We start from the raw sequence: 18,260 nt of genomic DNA, 5'->3' as shown, positions 1-18,260 counted from the left end.
CAATGCAATCCTATTCATGTCTACTCAAAAGTAAGTCCTGCTTAATTCAGTGGGCTTTACTGCCAGGTAAATGTCATCCTTGGCACCCTATAGTTAAGCACTGTTTGGAAGAAGGAACCAGCTGAAGACAGGGTCTCTTCACCCAGGAACATCTGCACGTCTCTGCCGGTCCATTTTTCCAAGCTAGCTCCTAATAAATCTGATTGAGTTCCATTTTGCAAAAAAGGTTGCACAATTGGTTACAAAGTCTCCCCCCTCCTCCCCATGATAGGAAGGTTTATTTTTAACTAAAATCACTTCTGGATTTATTGTTTGGAATGAGTACCAGCAGGAGCCATTTGATGTAAAAAAGACATTTGAGATTAAGCTACATGAAACGTCCGTTGAACTACATTTTTAAAGGAATGTTTCATCAGTGTTAGAGACTTATCTTTTGTACACTACCTGACGACTTGGTAGATAGTGTTTCATGACTAAATTTCTTTTGGAAATGCTGGGAAAGTACAGCATTTAATCTTGCACAAGTTTGGTTCCAGAATATACTGTCGCCGGAATAAATGCAAATATGATTAACTTCATACCTCCTGTTTGAGAGAGACGTAAAGCATTACAGTCTTATATATAACACCAGAAGAAGATTTAATCAATAAAATATTTGTTTGATAAATCATATATGCAAATGCTCAGATTATATTAAGGTGCTGAAAAGCTGACCAAAGTATTTGTTAGACTTTTGAGAACTTTGTTCTTGAAAGAGACAAATACTGAAAATATTATTTCACCCTCGAAGTCAGGGATGGAAAACCTGTGGTCCTTCAAATTTTAGCAACAACTCTCACCTCTTTCTATTGGTTATGCTTGCGGGGAATGATAGGAATTGGAATTAAACAACATCTGGAGGGCCATAGGTTCTCTATCCCTGGTCTAAGCAATGTTTTATTTGCTGTTGTGATTATCTTCTGAGTTTCATGAAGCTAGATTGTTCTAAAAGGTTTCTGTACTAATAAGAACTGTTGTTTTCAAGGGCAAAAATGACATATCAATCCTTTAAATAATACTGACTTTTAAGTGATGTTAGACACCAGAAAATAATACTTTAGCTGTGTGTCTTTGCAGTATAATATCTCTATTAGCTCTAAAACACAGCAACCAAGGATGTTTCAGGCCTCTTACCAGAAGAGGTAGCATACAAGTTGGATTAATTAGAAGAAAATTATATCTGGAATTGCCAGACTGTTCTTCTGTCACTGGCACTAGCCTTTCAGGTAGATGCCATGGCAGGGAAGCTGTATGTGGGCTCCTTGGAAGAGGAAAGCCATAATTACACTGAAAATGTGAATTCTGCTTTTTAATTTCAGGAGGGGAATCAAATTTCAAGGAAAGCTGGAACACAGAATAAGCTACCAATGTTCAAGGCCAGGTATGACTTCCTGCTTATCCTCCAGTTTATGACTTTGACATGGATCAGATACATTCACTCAGAGCTGATCACCTTTTGGGTTGGTTCTTTTTGCCAGAGTCATCTAGATCCATTATTGTGTAAGTAGCACTTGCAGCTAGAGTTGGCAGCTTTTTTTCTGGAAGGACACGTGTGCTTCTAATAGCTACTCAACAGACAGGTATTTAGCCGGCGGATCTTTTGTATAATGTTATGTGCTACGTTTTCATCCAGAGAACGACCAAAGCAGAAAACAGGAGAGAAAGAACTGGAAAACATTGACAAAGTAAAATCCACATTAATTAAACTACAACAGCAACCACCAAAGAACAATTAGTAGTGGTTCCTTGGCAGAAGTCAGCCAGATAGCTATGCTGAAATATGCAACACACAGGAGGTGACCTTGGACTAGCCAATCTCTTGGTCTCACCAATGAGATTGTCTTATGTTACAGGAATGTTTCTAAGGATTTGTGAGATAAAGTACGTGAGTCTTTTTGAATGCTCTAAAAGTTCTATAAAAGCGTGAATGGTTTTTTAAAAAAATGATTGACACCTTAAAGGAATGTAGCCAGCCTACAAACTTAATATCTGGGAAATGCCTTGATTGTGTTGTGGCTGCTCTGAGTATAGCACATTGTGGATAAGTGGAAAGGTTGGAAGGTAGTGTTGCCTTTGGAACTAGGTGAGCCTTTAGTTTGGATGCCAGAGGTCTGAATGTGGGCCGCTGTTGATAGGGAAGTTGAGGCAGTCAGCCTTGGGTTGCAGTTTTTAGAACATAGTTATTGTATTTTATGGCCTTTGGGCCCTCCTGCTTTCTTTGTACTTGAATGTATGTGTTATATGTTTTCCAGCTGAGGATAGCACTTCATAATCTGAAGACTTATGATATTATGAATGTTTCACATGGGGTTGTGCTGTATCTGTTCAGAAGTAAGCCCCTTTGAGATCAGTGGGACTTACCTCCAGGCACATTTTTGTGTAGGATTGTATCTATAGTCTTTAAGATGCTACAGGACTCTTTTTATATATGTATGTCTGCCATAACAGACAAACCTAGCTGCCATCTACCTCTCTCTAGAATTGGTTTATTATTCTATTTTACTATGGTGGGCACTTTTGGGATTTCCTGCCTCCTCCAGCAAAATCTCTTGAGCCATCTCTGGTATTGAGCCAGGAACTGGTGGTACTGTTATCAAGTACCTTCCTAATTTCTCATCACCATCTATTTACTTGTCTGCTACTTTCCCACAGAATTGTGTCCAAAGTGGCTTGCAACCTACAAAATGAAATATTAAAAATATATTGCAAAGAATTGCAAATTTCCATAGTATCAACCAAAAAATCCAAAGAACCCCAAATCCACAAAACATAGTATGAAACAATACAAATGATCTAATCTAACTTAACAGCTTAAAACTAAACTAAAAATTTCTTCAACTTGATTCCAGCCTTGTATGTTGTTGTTTTTTTTTGAAGAGCAGAAATGGTTAAGAAAAAGTGGAATTCCTCACCTCCGATTCCATTTCTTTCAAGAATTCACTGTACATTTATCCAAACCTTGCTGTGTAATGAGTTATTGATTTCTACCATTTGGCCACTCTGTTATATGTACATACACACATGAACTCAACTAAAGAACCCATTCAGTGAGTGGGGGCAAGTTCAGAGTAATTACACAGCTGTTCTTTAATGCTGAAAATTATCTCTATTGTGTCTGGGCTCTTAATGGCTGCAAAAGTAACAAATGTGAATAGCTTTAAGGAAAGCGACATGATGAACAACTTCCATTTTGGAGAGAGCAGCACACGTAATATAAACACCAGCTAAAATTCAGCACTGAAGGGGAGGATAGCACAAAGGCCGAAGTGCAATCAGTGCTGCTGTGAGTACCCGCCTTCCAGCAGCTCAATCAGCACTTTGATATTGCAGCATCCTTTTCTGAGCCCTGCAAAAACCAGAAGGAATAGCAAATTGGCTTCAGCTTAAGGTGATGCGTGGGCTAAAAGCACACATATATATATTTTTAAAAATGCTTAGCATATATTGTACACTTAAGAACAACACATAATGCTTGAGCGCCGCAACCCCAGAGTCCTCCGTGACTGGACTTAACAGTAAGGGGTCTCTTTACCTTTTTAAACAGAAAATGGCCAAGGGCTAATCTGCTGTTCTTGCTGCTAGCTACCAACTTTTATTCTACTGAAAGCAGGGTATGTGTGTGTGCTAAAAGTATGTACCCTAAGCTTATCTGCATTGTAAAATGATGGTTCATATTTGTCATATGTTAGTTGCTTTGCAAATTTCCATCTGAAAGTGGACTAGGCCACAGCAGAATGCAAGCAGGCTTCTATCTTCTTCACTTCCTTGCAAAGCTGTGCTTTCAACAACTACCTTACATGTAGATGTTTAGCAGGTAATGCTTTCCTGGCATCCAGATGTAGTGATTAGAAGATAATCACAGGAGCATGACAAGGGAGAGTTGGTAGGCTTGCAGTGCCACCCTATGTGTGTCTATTCAGAAGTAAATACCATGGAGTTTAAGGGGACTTATTCCCAGGTAAGTGTGTATGCTAAAGATTGCAGCCTTAGCCTATAATACTTAACAAATTCACCAAACATTAAGTCATGTTGAACTCAGTAGGACTCAGTTTCTTGGTAAATGTTCTTCAAAATGCATAAAAGAAAAAAAGAGAACCGACATGAATTCATCTTCTAAAGGCAGAGCTTTGCTAAGTTTCTATTTCTATTTTTCTTTCTTATTCCACTTACAAAAGCTGGAGACCAGGGCAACATTTTAAAGTTAAATAAGCCAGCAAGAGTTGTTAGTGCATTTACCATTACACAGATCTCCTCCTCCCTCCCTACACTGTGTAATGGTAATATTTTCCTGGGAAAACAAGTTCATAGGAAAATAATACAGCTCTTCTCAAACATTTACTCAGATGACCTGCAGCAAAGCGATATGGGGAAAGAATTTTAAGTAGCACCTGTAGTCAACAGTATATTTAAATGCTTTTTTCCTCCCAGAGATGAATGGATCCTCACTGGTGAAAGAGAGAGGCCAATCCTATGCAAATATTGGATATATTTTTTTTCCTCAGCATGGAGCCATCAACTGCATTTTGGGTGTGAAGAATTTTAAGAACTAGAAATGAGCAGGGGAGAGTAAAGCCACCTGCTTACAGAAAAATGCTAAACATGTTTTAGGCAGCTCCATAGAATTATCTATGGTGTTGGGGCCCATCTTAGCTATTAAGATGGTTGTGCACATTTCAAAGCAACCTATGTAGAGTATGCAGGAGCAGTCACAACAATAATGTTTGTTGTTCCTGCTGTTGCAATTTGTACACCTCTTTAAGTGCTGTTTGCAATATAATTTGCAGTCTTTTTTTTAAACAAGTATCTAAAAGTTAAGCATTTTCTTCACTTCTTTGTTGGAAGTGAGTTCAAAAAAGTTTATTTTCATTGTAATCAATACTGTGGTTTCTAAAGTGTATGGCACCCAGGGCAGCGTCCCAGAAGATCACCCAAACACTTGGAGAGGTCTATCTGGAATAAAAATATTAGTTTTTTTTTTAAAAAAATTGTTTTAGTGATTTTCCATTTTTATGGTAACAACAATAAACAAGCAACAGTAAACATGAAAAAACTGCAAAGTAACCACAGTGCCATTTGCCAACATTTCATTCCTGAGATTAATTTAGTAGATTCCCTTGTGTCAAAGGTGGGTTCTGAACATTGCTCTTTTGTTGTATGAAATCAATGAACGGTTGCCAAGTACAGTATTATAGGGGTTTGAATTCCACTAAAATCAACACCTAATTGTACTACACCTCCCTGAAAAGACATCAGTGATTGAAATGTGCTTTTTAGGAAGGGGACTTGCCTTTCACTGGGCAGTAAACAGAAGCTATCGTTAGGGTTGTAGAGTTAAGCTCCCCTTTGGCATCTTGGGGAGCAAAGTTCAACAAGTGTGAAATAAAGATTACAACCCCCTTGCTTTGGAAGATGCTGCAGAGCTGTACATCATAGCCTTGTAAACACAGAACCTTATCAATGGATTTTTTTACTACGCATCTTTGCAAACATATAAAACCAGTTTTTCTTCTTTTTGGAGCAAAGACTCCATTCTATGGTGCTTGACAGGGTTGCCCATGCCATATACCAGTACATTGAAATGCCCTTTTAAATGTGTCCTTCAGGATTCCATATGGTAGGATCTGTTAACAAGTGACATCATGCTAATGCGAGGTCCTCCTGTCATTCTGCTCCTTGAAAGGCAGACCTTGGGAGAGAGGATTTGAAACTGGATAATAGGCATAGTAATGCGGTTAATCAACTAACTTACTTTAACAAACATTTGAACACTTAACAGTGAAACAACAAAACCAGGTTGTACCACAAATGGTGGAGGGAGTAGGGTTCTTCTCTCCCCCTTGGGCCATTCTTACTGGCAACCAACAAATGGAGGGGTATCAGTAAACCAACCATAATGAATGAATAGACCCTCTCCAAGTAGCGTCCAATTCCAAGGCTGCATATTGATCACTCATAGAGTAATTTCCAGTTTTACAAAAGTATAGGGAGCTGTCAATATAAACTAGGCTGATTTTAAAGCTCTTTGCAAGATCAGGTCTTGTATTGGATCTCTCCCCTGTGGTTTCTGCTGGCTCCAGCAATGTGGTGCATTTCTGTTCTCTGGAAACAGTGTTTTTTCAATGCTTTAGAGGATCCTCGCTTTTCCTGCCATCATAAATCAGCTTCATCTTCTGATGAATCATCCGCATTTCCCGCTTTGTCAGTTTCATGCAAGCCTAGTAGATGCATGGTGTTGAGAACCTCTGCATGCATGAAGGCTCTATGCTGTATACCGTCAATTATAACAATGTTGGAAGGGATACCCTCATCTGTATTTAGCCCTTGCCTTTGAAAGCTGCTCAGTATATATTTTGAATGCTTTTATCCACTTTAAAGTTGCAGGGCACAAATAATGTGAAATTATTATGCGATTTCTCTCCCATTCCAAACTGTCAACTTCTTGTAGCTCTTTCAAAATGGCCTCTTTTGTCACCAGGCCACTATGTTGTTTGATTGCAAGTGTTGGCTGCTCCTGTGTGCCACTTCAATATCGGTTTTAGTAAGATTCATATTTGGTAGTACAAGATCAAATCATGAAATTATAAAGGTTAGTAAATCTGCTTCCAGGGATTCAGTCATATTGCGTACTTTGAGGCTCAAGCAGCACAGATTATTGTCCGCTTCATCACATTGGGACTTGGCTATCTCTTTTGTAAGAGGTGAGCTTTTTGATTTTTACAGCATATTTGGCTGAGATGTCAAAGGCCAAAGCAGTTTCACTACTGCTGGCAGTTGAGTATCAGTTTGATCCAGTCTTCTTTCCGTCTGGGTAATGGCTGCCTTCCATTCTGTAGTGAGATCTTGGCGAAGATCCTTGTGGAGTTTGTCTAACTGGGCTGTCAGTTTGGTTAGCATGAAGGTGGCTGCAGCTTCATTTCTTTTAGACAGCTTGGTCTGCTTAGCTTACATTGATGGGACGTTGTCATCTTCCCACTCAGAGTCCAAAGCAAGATGTCCAGGCTCTGTAGCGGAATTAGATCGTCTTTCTGTGTGTTGTCACTTGCCCAAGGGCATACTTAGGAGGGGAGGAAAGCTAGTAGGTGTTCAATTAATTAATTGTGCTTAGAGGAGTGGACCAGAGGATTTAAACCATGATATTTATTATTACTATTATTAAAAATAATTTTTATTAAATATTTTTCTCGTTTACAAAAGCACATGCATTGTCTCTTTCTTCAGGTTGTGTTTTCTACAGATCAGTTACATTTGTTGTGAGACATTGGTGTTATATGCAGTATAGGGTTGGGAAGAAAAGGGGGGGAGACAGGAGAGAGGGGTGGTGGAGTGGTAAAGCTTATGTTCTTTTACTTTGTGTATGTGTGGGGGTTTTGTGTCAGCGTCACTTGGGTAGGTTCTCTTTCTATTTGCTTGTTATGTTTTCTTGGTGGTGAGAGAGGTTGGGGTGGCCTAGGGTGTGGTTGATTGTCTTTGGTTGGCTGCAGTGGGATTTGTTTGTGCCTGTGGGGGGGTTGTTGGTTTAAGTTAGCCATATTGAATCCTATGCTGTCGGTGGGTTTTTGTTTTTGTCTTGGTGGGCTGTATGTGTGATAAAGGGGAGCCATACCGGTGTGTAGGCATCCTCTTCTATTTGCCCCTGTGTCAGTTTGTCTATTGGTTAGCTTTTCTAGCAAGGCTCTTTCCACATACTACTTGATACCAGTCTTCCTTGTTTATTCCTGACAGGACACTCTAGTGTCTGGCTGCTGAGAGTAGGTGGCTTATGAGCTCTTTGTAGTGTGACTAGGCGTTGTGATCTTGGAAGATGTTCAGTAATGTCAGTTCTGGGGTGACTTCTACTATCTGTTTAGTTATTTTGCTTATTTCTTGTATGACTGCTGTCCAGAAGAGTTGGATTTTGGGGCATTCTCACCACATGTGGAGGTATGTGCTAGTGAAAGCTCATGTCATCTTCCTTTTAATGTTTAAAGGGGCACAAAATGAAATGAAGGTCCAGCCTTGCATCAGCTTTCAGAAGGGTATTATTGGAAGATTGGTTTCAGTAAGCCTAATTGAACAAAAATAAGATTCTGCAAATCCACTTGTACTGAACTACCTAGCAGCTATATTTGTGTGGCCATAGACTTCTGCATGTGTATCCATGGGTGGATGAGAATTGGAAATTGCTCAAGTGCTGTCTGTGTGATTTCCCCAATCCAATGAGGCAGGGCTGCTGTGCTTAATGCCCCCTGTCTCCCTATTAGCTGAAATTCAGTGATTAGGTGTTTGTGAGGATTCAGTTCCCTGCTCCTCCCCTCCCCTCTCCCATCATCAACAGCTGTATGTTATAATTTTGGCTTTTTGAAAACAGCTGTGCACCTAGTGTCAACATTGCTCCCCACTATGAATTCACTATGTTCTTTGCTGGTAGTGTTACCCCATCCTCCATCCTCCGCCCCAAATCTTTGTTTTTTAACACACAACCTGACACACAGAAATTATTAAATAGGGGAAGCTTTTCCCAGCACTTATTTTACTGTAATAGGTCAGTGCACTAAATGTCTGGTAGAGCTGTATTTTCCGGTAAATTTGTTTTGTTTTGTAATTCAGTTGTTCACAGTGGCAAAATTGCTTTGGGGCATTAGCACAAATGAAGCTGTCTTGGCTGGCTGTGAAATATGGCATGCTAGAGTTGTTAATCCCTGTTAAGGTGCTGGTCTCAAAGGCACACCACATGCGGAGGGCTCAGCATATCATAGGACAGGGCTAAATGTGCCCCTTTTTCCTTAATGACTCAGTGGAATTAAAATGTCATAGATATGAAATATCTTATGTTGGGGGCAAGTTCACAGACTTAGCTAACACTGCATACGAAAACATCTTACAGTCATGACCCTAATGACATTTGACTAGCAACAACTTCCACAAAAATCAGTGGGATAAGAAGAGTCCTGTTGGAGCAGACCAAATGTCTAATTTAGGTTCAGCATTCTGTTTTTCACAGTGGTCAAACAGATGCCTTTGGGAAGCCCACAGGCAGGATGTGGCGGGGGGGACGGGACACCTCTCCTGCAGTTGTTCACAGCAACTGGAAGTAGCATATAGTCGCCACATAATTGTCCCTCTCTGCCTGTGTGCATTTGCATTTTACTGTAATTTTTTGTTGTGTGCTGAATGTGTGCCTAATGTATTGCACACACTTAACACAGGCTTTCCAAAGATTGCCATGATTTGCCTCTTCACAGTACCTCCCACCCTCTATTAAACAGCTCAGCTGGGCCACCTGCTACCTGCACTGTTTGCTTGTCTGCTGGCTGTTCCTTGCACTGGAGGTGGTGTGGTTGCCCTTCAGCCAAGCAAATTGCAGCAAGACAACAGTCTTATGTATACAAAAATGTATTTTAGTGAACTGTATATATAAATAAAGATATAAAGGGGTAAATGTTCACATTTCCTGAAGGGCTATGCCTATGGGTCACGGGTCACCTCTGGGCTCTCAGAATAGGTGTTTCCTTATCCCCTTGCTTTTCATCCCACTTATGCAGTTCAAGTTTTTTCTTGTGCTAAGTGGCTTTACAGGGCCATTGTGTTCCAGAAACAAGGCACTAGTAATCCTTTTGGTTGGATGCTGAACCCTTCCAGTGCCTGCTCCTAGCAATACTTACGGTATCTGCCTACTTAGTGGCTTATTCGAGTCAGGCCTTAAGACTAAGAGAATCAAATAAATGCTGGGAGATGTTTGGTCAGGTACATATGATTTGCTCGTGTTGGGAAGTATATGATTTTGGAGAAATGTAACCAAAGATGAAAGGCAACGTATACTGAAATAACTATGATAATGTGTATTCTATGTAGAGACACAACCATCTCTGACAAGATAATTACTACTTGAGGTGGCTCCATGTTTGATAACTTGCGAACTTGGTTACCATAGCAGACAACCTGCAATATCAGACTTGTCACCTTGGCGAAAGAAAATTAATGAATATTTAATGTCTCAGACCCAGCAATGACAGAAAGTATTTTCTAGCTCTTGAAGGTCAAAGTCAGAGTTTGTGAGGTACCACCAGCAAGTAATGGCTCTAGGTTATTATTCTACCTCAAACAAGCTTTATACATGCAAGCTTTGTAGCCTTCACATCATTTTGAGGTAATAGCATATAGGTATAGATTGGTGTGTGTGTGTGTGTGTGTGTGTGTGTGTGTGAGAGAGAGAGAGAGAGAGAGAGAGCAAAGCATAGTGTATGACTTGTTGCGTTGGATTTATGTATGCATCACAACATATATAACGTCCATTAAGCATGAGACCATTGAAATTAGCTGTCAGCCTAAATTGGGATAGCTTACAGAAGTGCCTTTAATAAACACTGGATAACTTCTTTCCCACTAATGTCACTGGATGATGTAGCTGCTCTGCACACTCCAGAATAAAGCCAAGAATGTTCTTATACCTCTGCTTATAGAATCATAGAATTGTGTAGTTGAAAGGACCCCAAGGGTCATCTTGTCCAGCCCCCTGCAATGTAGAAATCACAGCTAAATACTTCTTGACAGATGGTCATCCAACCTCTGTTTAAAATCCTCCAATGAAGTTCAGAAAGTTCTTCCTAAGGTTTAGTTGGATCTCCTTTCTTGTAATTTGGATCTATTGGTTTGGGTCCTACCCTCTGGAGCAGCAGAAAACAAGCTTGCTCCAGCTCCCATGTGACAGCCCTTCCGATATTTTAAGATGACTGTCATATGTCGTCTCAGTCTCCTCTGTTTCAAGCTAAAAATACCCAGATCCCTCAACCATTCCTCATAAAGCTTGGTTTCAAGACCCTTTTATCATTTTGGTTGCTTTCGTCTGCATATGTTCCAGTTTGTCAATATCCTTCTTGAAATGTGCCCCAAACTGGGCACAGTACTCCAGGTGGGGTGTGACCAAGGCATACTAGGTTGGTACTATTACCGTACTTTCCTTGGTAAGCATCCCCTCAATTCTTTCATCCAAGTCATTTATAAAGAAGTTGAGCAACACAGTGCCCAGGACAGGACCCTGTAGCACTCCACTTATCCCTTTTTTCAAAGATGATGAGGAACCTATGGTGAGCACTCTCTGGTCACCATCTGGTCACTCTAGGTCAGTCCACCAACTACAAATCCATCTCACAGTAACATCATCTAGCCCACATTTTACCAGCTTCTCCACAAGAATATCATGGGGGACTTAGTCAGAAGCCTTTCTGAAATCAAGATATAGTACACCCTCAGCATTTCCCTGATCCACCAAGCTTGCAAATTCTATTTTTTTAAAAAAAATAATATTAGTCTGACATGACTTGTTTTTTAGAAACCCATGTTGGCTCTCAGTAATCACAGCAACCTTTTCTAAGTGCTCACAAACCCGCTGTTTAATATTTGTTCTAGGAACTTTCTCGGTATTGATGTTAAGCTGACTGGTCGGTAGTTGCTGCGTCCTCTCCCCTGCCGTGTACCTTTTTGGAGATGGGGACAACATTTTCCCACTTTAGTATATATTATATAAATATATATAATGTCTAAATGCTTATACATTTGAAGACTCTAGCCTTCAGTTGTAGTCCTTAACTTCTTACAGTTGCATCTGTACTACATAAAGGAAAATAAGAGTCTTCTGATACATATTTCGTTAAAATACATTTTCTTTACTAGAAATCTGTTCAGTCCAATATTATTTAAAGTGAATACAGTAAATGTTTATTGTGCCCCATTGTTTGTATGATTTATAAAGCAAGCTATACAAAATTCAAATTTGCACCCATTCTTCATAATGGGCATGGGAAGGAAACATGGTATGTGTTTGGTAATGGAAAGGGCTGTTTATAGCTGCCTGATAAAGCTTTTATTGTGCTTGCTTTTGAACACACACATGTACCCATTTATCCTTTTGAAGAATTTTAACAATACTGAAATGCCATAGTTATAATAAAAGCTCAGAAACAGCAAGAAACAGCACCCTGGGAAGATACTACCTATTATGACAGTTATTTAAAGATGGAGTTGCTTTTCTAGCAACACTTGTTCTATCAATAAATTATTGAACCAAGCAGATGCAACTTTTTTGTACTTAAAAATGCTGACAGTGTTGATGTTTGCTAAAAATGGGTTATGGCTTCTTTTCCTCTCTTCTATCTGACCTTGTTCATAATCAAGTGGCTCATTTCCACCAAGCAGGGGGGTGGGGAGTAGAGGCTTGGATTGAAGCTGATGGTCACTGGGTAATTCAGAGGTCAAGTCCTTGGTTATTGCAGATGAAAATTTTCAAGTCCCTAATTAAGAAGCCTTGCTGATTTAAGGATCTTGCAAAAAGAGAGTGTGCATAATGAATAACCTACTACTAATAGTGGAAATGATTGCTTGATGATTCCTGTTGCCCCCTTTTATTAAATTACTGTCTCAGGAATGTAACCAAGGCAATGAAAAATAATGAGTTGGATGTTGAGTCTTTTGCATATTTGTGATGTCCCAGTTATTTTTTCCCCAATCAAAAAAAGTATGCTTTAGGTGAGGGGAGCTTTATCTGCAACCTGTAATAGAATAACAAGCTATAGTAGGACAAGATAGGGAAGCAGGGAGAGGTTAGGCAATGAATGAATACTGAGGATGGGGAGAGGAGAATTGGGAAGGTTAAGGGAAGGTGTTCTGTGTGATAGGTCTTGAACAAAGATGTGAAGAAAGGACAGGTTATTCAGGGCATAGACAGCAACACAGTAGGTGGGTGAATTCATCTGTCATTTTGCTAATTAGCTTGATTACAATGGATTATGGATTATCTTTAGATATGTTAAGAATGCTGGATTCTGAAGCAACCATAATGCAGATAAGGGGCACTATGTAAAATTGATTCTCAACTGGAAATGGAGCACAGAGTATCATTTCCTAAATGATGACTTCTTTTTACAATTTAACATTTTATTTTTTTATTACATCTTTTAGAGCTACATTTTCAGACCATGCTTGGAAGAATATGTAAGGATATCTATAAAAATAAACCAAATTAACAAACTCTATTTGTGGTCAACAAGTGCTAAAGGTATTCTCTCTCTCAAGTTTTGTAAGCTTGTTCTCTTAAGTTTGCCATCAACTATGTTGGCGTAGAGAGGCACTCTCCTGATCTTAGGAAGCAGCAGGACAGTACTGTTGTGATATGGCATGTACAGTGAACATATCAGTGAATCACTCACTCCCAGTGGCCCCACTTACTTGCCTTCAGTAGACTTGACATGTGTACAAACACTGTACAGCCGTACCTTGGTTTTTGAACAGCTTAGTTCTTGAACGTTTTGGCTCTCAAATGGCGCAAACCCAGAAGTGACTGTTCCGGTTTGTGAACTATTTTTGGAAGCTGAACGTCTGACAGGGCTTCCACGGCTTCCGAATGTTTTGGAAGTCGAATGGACTTCTGGAACGGATTCCATTCGACTTCCAAGGTATGACTGTACATGAGGCTGGGGTTAAATGTGTCCTTTGTAGGTTTCTGGGCTTCTGTGCCATTCTTATCAGGGCGCTACTATGGCTTGTACAAAAGCCAAAGAACATCTTGTGCTTTTGTCAATGAGGAGGCACAATACCACATAATATAATCCCTCTTAAAACAGATTATCCAGCTGTGTCATAGTGAGTCTCTGCAAACCAAGACAACATGTGAACTACCGTAAATTTCGCTCTATAACACGCAGATTTTTTCTCCTAAAAAGTAAGGTGAAATGTCTGTGCGTGTTATTGAGCGAATGTGTGGTCCCTGGATCTGACTCTCCGGAGCTAAGGGGCAAAATAGGCAAAAATAAGATCGGGCGGCGGGCGGGCGGAGGGAAGGCGGAAGCTGTTGCTTTCCTGCATTCTGCCTCAGGGTCTTACTGCCCACCCGCTTCTGTTGCTGCGTTTGCTCAAACTCAACAAAGAGCAGGGAATCCCCTGCCCTCCTGGCAAGCAGAGGGTTAAGGAAATGATCGAGTCCTTCCGTGCAGGCTCCAGCCCACCACCTCCTCCTCTCCGTGCTCTAGGGACTCGCAGGCAGCCGAAAAACACGCAAGTGGGAGAGAGAGAGAGAGAGAGAGAGAGAGAGAGGGCTGGCTTGGGTTTGGTGGAGGGGACTTTTGCTTTACAATGGTAGGTTTCTCATTTCTTTTCCAAAAGCAGAGAGCCCTGCCCCCAGGCCCCCTCCAAATTACAGCTTCTCCAAGCAATGTACTGCTGGAGGGAGACAGTATGCTTGTTTGGAAGAGAAACCCTGCTTCCCTGCTCGTAAGTAACAGCAGGCTGGATTGCAGAGTGAGACATGGAAATCTCTGGATTTATATGCTGTATATCAAATATCTTAATCTATACTTTCTAACGCGGCAGGTAAATCAGAATCTCCTGAGCCAGGAGGATTACAGCATCTCTCCTCTCCCCTTCATTAAAAGCCTAATACTCTTCTTTGAAGAAGTATAACGTGAGAATGTTTTTTATATATATATATTTTTAAAGTTCATTTCCTCATTGTGCGCTATACACTGATAATTGCTGCCACAATAACAATTGATTGAAAATGGAATTTAGTCCCCCCCCCCCATAGAGAGCTGTTCTTCAAACGTTTAGCCTTAATACAGTGGCTGATGTAATACCCTTCTGCTTCACTAGGCATTTTATATAGGGACATTAAAATTGATTTTCTACATCTTGGCAGATGAAAAAAAGTGTGTTACATGCCCTATTGCCCAAAAGTGTGCAAGCACAGAGCAAAGGTTGCAGTGACAGAGGTGGCCAAAAAAGAAATACCGTAAATAAAAAAGAAATCATACTTCGTATATCCTGTCTGTTTTATCCTTAATAGGGACTTTTATAAGCATGGATCCACAGGATCTTTGCATTGGGTCACCCCAAATTCACCATCAGATAACATAGCATGTCCATGGCTACAGCCTGCACCAAAAAAATCACGCACCCACTGTTGCCTAGGGTCGCAGTGGTGCAAAAACGTGGTTACAAAGCATGGATCCACATGGATCCTCAGGATTTTTGCATTGGGCTACTACTCCAAACTCACTGTCAGATCACATGTCTGTGGCCACAGCATGAACCACAAAAATCATACATCCACTGTTTCATTTAGAATATTTTTTTTCTTGTTTTCCTCCTCTAAAAACTTTGTGCGTGTTATGGTCTGGTGTGTGTTATAGAGCGAAAAATACGGTATTTGGCATACATCTATGTATTTTTACTATTTTATCGTGATTTATGACCTATCTTCATGACCTATTTTTAAAAGCCAGGATTTTTTAAAAAGTCTTTTAAAAAGTCTCTCTGTGTGTGATTCAGCCACTGATAGATGTTGTCATGCATAGGCCCAGCTTCTCTGCACTTAAAACAGCTGTGTTAAACACAGAAAATGAAATTTGACTGATAAAGCTTCCTATCACTACATCTGTACATCTCTATTCTAAGAAAACCCTCACTATCTGAATTTATACTTGGCATTTTCCTGTTAAAGGTGCAGGAATCTTGCCAGAAAAAAAGATGGTAATCTTAAGTAAGCCTTGGATATGTGGCATGATAGCACATGGCAGTTTATGTGGAGCAATAATCCAGCTACTGTAAACTTTACAAGTGATGGAAATAGAAGGGTATGCAACAAAGGGCTTTACTTGAACAGGGAATCTCTTGCAAATCTATCTAATAATGGCTACTCTAGGTTTTTATTCCTTTTGTGCTTTTTGTAGGTGTGCTTCTCTCTCTCTGCAACAACTATTCAGGGAACACTTTTTTTACTAAGATGAATTACTGTCGCTATATCTGACTGACTAACAAACCCATTCTCAGTATGGTTATCTCACCAATATTGAATGGTGGTTGCAGTAACAGCAGTAGCAGCCTGTGTGATGGTGCAGATCTGCCCTCAGTTTACCTGGACAGGGTTGGAACTAGGCAGGGCAGATACCAGATCTTCTAGCTGTTGATTGCAGATTATGCCCACTAAACCATTAATTTCTCAGACTCTGACTTGCTTCCTCTCCTGAGTGGCACACTTGTTTTAAACAACTGTTTAATGTTTTATGTGAACCAGGCCAGTGTGTTGTTTTTCTCATCCTGCCAAGTTTGCTGCAATTTGCTAGCCATATTGAGTGTCTTTTTAAATGCAGAAATTCAGGGCGTACATACTGTAGGTATGTGCTACAATTTATAGCAAAGTTTCCATATTTATCTCCTCAATAACTGGTGAGATGTTGATCTTGTCTCCACTTCCTCAGTTTTCTGGATATATGGTAAAAATGTCCCCCACTGCTTAGCAGGTTGTTACAGAGGCCTAATACAGATGACCAACTTGACAAGTGGAAGTTTTATTGCCACAGATTCGCTTGGTCATTGAAATTAAAGAAAGTGTGATTAAAATTGTTTTTCCTGCCATGTGTGTGAAAAATTTGGGGCAATATCAAGTGTAAGGCTCCCCCATATTAGCCATTCACAGCTTATCAAGTTGTATGTAAAAAGTGCCAAACTGCCACATGATAGATAGTTGGTAATTTATGCTCTCTTTTATCCTATGATTCAGCTTCATTCCAATTAAAATTTCCAAAACAGCATGGACAACATCACCCATCCTATACGGCATTGGATTAATAGACAATAACTGAGTTTGAAAGACCTTGTGTTTGAAAGCACAAGCCCTTTTTGTATGCACAATGTCATTGCACAAAATGCCTCTGATTGTCATTATAGTTTCAAAAAACCCATTTTCTCATTTTTATTATAATTGCTAACCACAAGGTGGCACACATCTTCTGTTTTAAATGCCAATAGGTGACTACCCCAAGAAGCTAACTTGCCATTCTTCCACACTATAGCACTAGCTGTTTGGTGTTAGTAACACTAAACAACACAGCAAAACATGGCTGAGTGTCACAACAAAATGTTGATGCATATCAGTAGTTCAAATCCAAACATCGGCTGACTTATTTGATGTGTGGTATATTTATCTATGAAATAGATGTAAGACTGCTCCTAGTTTCCTGCCTTGTTATGGCTGTAAACTATCTTTATTGATTTTTGCTGGTTTATTGTGTTTTAGAAGATGCTGTAAATGATATTTTGGTCTGCAGCCCCTATAAGCCCCAGCATAATTGTTTATATATGTTTACACCCAAAATTAATGGACCTGTGACCATGGTCCCAAGGCACAAATCCTGTTACTTTAAAAGTGTGTGTGTGCATGTGTCAACTTGCTTGACTTATTTTTGCTATTTTTGCTCTAGAATTTATGGGATATAAATAAAAGAAACCACAACAAAGGCTCTTAAATTGCTTTATATTAAGATGACACAATCCTGAGTATTTCCTATAGATCAAAACCCTAGCCAAAAGAGCTGGTGAGATTAATGGTTATGTCTTGTGTGCATGACCTTTGTATTCTAAATAAATTGTTGGTGCTGCTTCGCCACCTCTCCACCTTGTTCCAACTGAGGTTATGTCAACTTAATGTTTTTCACCGTAAGTCAGTATACCTTGCAGCAGGAAGCATTGCTGTTAGAATCCATTCCAGTTCTTCTTTGGGCCATTCTTTCTCTCTCTCTTTCTCTTTCTCTCCCCCTTTCAACCCAAAAGAACAGCTGTTCCTATAACTCTTTCTTTTGTGATCTTAATAGATGGTGTATAAAGGGAACAAGGAAGTTCTGTTAATTGTGCCAGTTGCCAAAGTGTTCATAGGAGACTATGACAGACAAAATATTAGGTAAAGGATGTTGTCAATTTCAAAATATTAGCTATTTTATCCTTACTCTCAAACCACCCTGTTTCATGTGTTAGTCAAGGACGCATGCTAGGATTGTACCTTGGTGGATGTGGAAATGTCAATTTTCCAGGGCATGGTTTTAAAGAGTCACTGTGCTACATACACATTCGTTTTGTCTAAAGCACACCTTTGTGCCTCTGAACAGTTGAAAATTGTGTATTAGATTGACATCACACCTTTAAGCAATCTCTTTCTCCTTGCGGTCATCCTTCTGTTTTGGGAACAAAAGTCAAAGCAGGTCAGTTCTTTGTGTTCATTATTCTGACTCACGAGGTTTCCCCAGCTTGTAATGCCACAGTGGACACTGGCACATTCTGTTGTCATACAGGGAATCTAATTGGGAAGAAATATGATTTCTGTTTTTCTCTGTGTGTTAAAGCTGAGCAAGTAATCTGTAACCCTGGGAAACCAAGAGCTTTTGCCAGGAGGCTAAAAAACACATATAAAGATAAAGTCA

General features: G+C 39.9%; 1 long non-coding RNA gene across 28 annotated transcripts in view; it reads left to right on the top strand.

Moving 5' to 3' along the window:
- Positions 1 to 18,260, top strand: part of LOC114596192 (uncharacterized) — a 70,265-nt gene that overhangs the window by 15,315 nt on the left and 36,690 nt on the right. For all 28 annotated transcript variants that reach the window (XR_013392615.1, XR_013392611.1, XR_003706455.2 and 25 more), the window contains one exon: positions 1,359 to 1,420. This is a non-coding gene — a long non-coding RNA (uncharacterized LOC114596192). The remainder of the gene's footprint in view (positions 1 to 1,358; positions 1,421 to 18,260) is intronic.

This window comes from Podarcis muralis, chromosome 4, assembly GCF_964188315.1.
Source record: "Podarcis muralis chromosome 4, rPodMur119.hap1.1, whole genome shotgun sequence".
NCBI lineage: Eukaryota > Metazoa > Chordata > Lepidosauria > Squamata > Lacertidae > Podarcis > Podarcis muralis.
The sequence above is the reverse complement of the archived record's forward strand: the minus strand, read 5'-3'. Positions and strand labels throughout refer to the sequence as shown.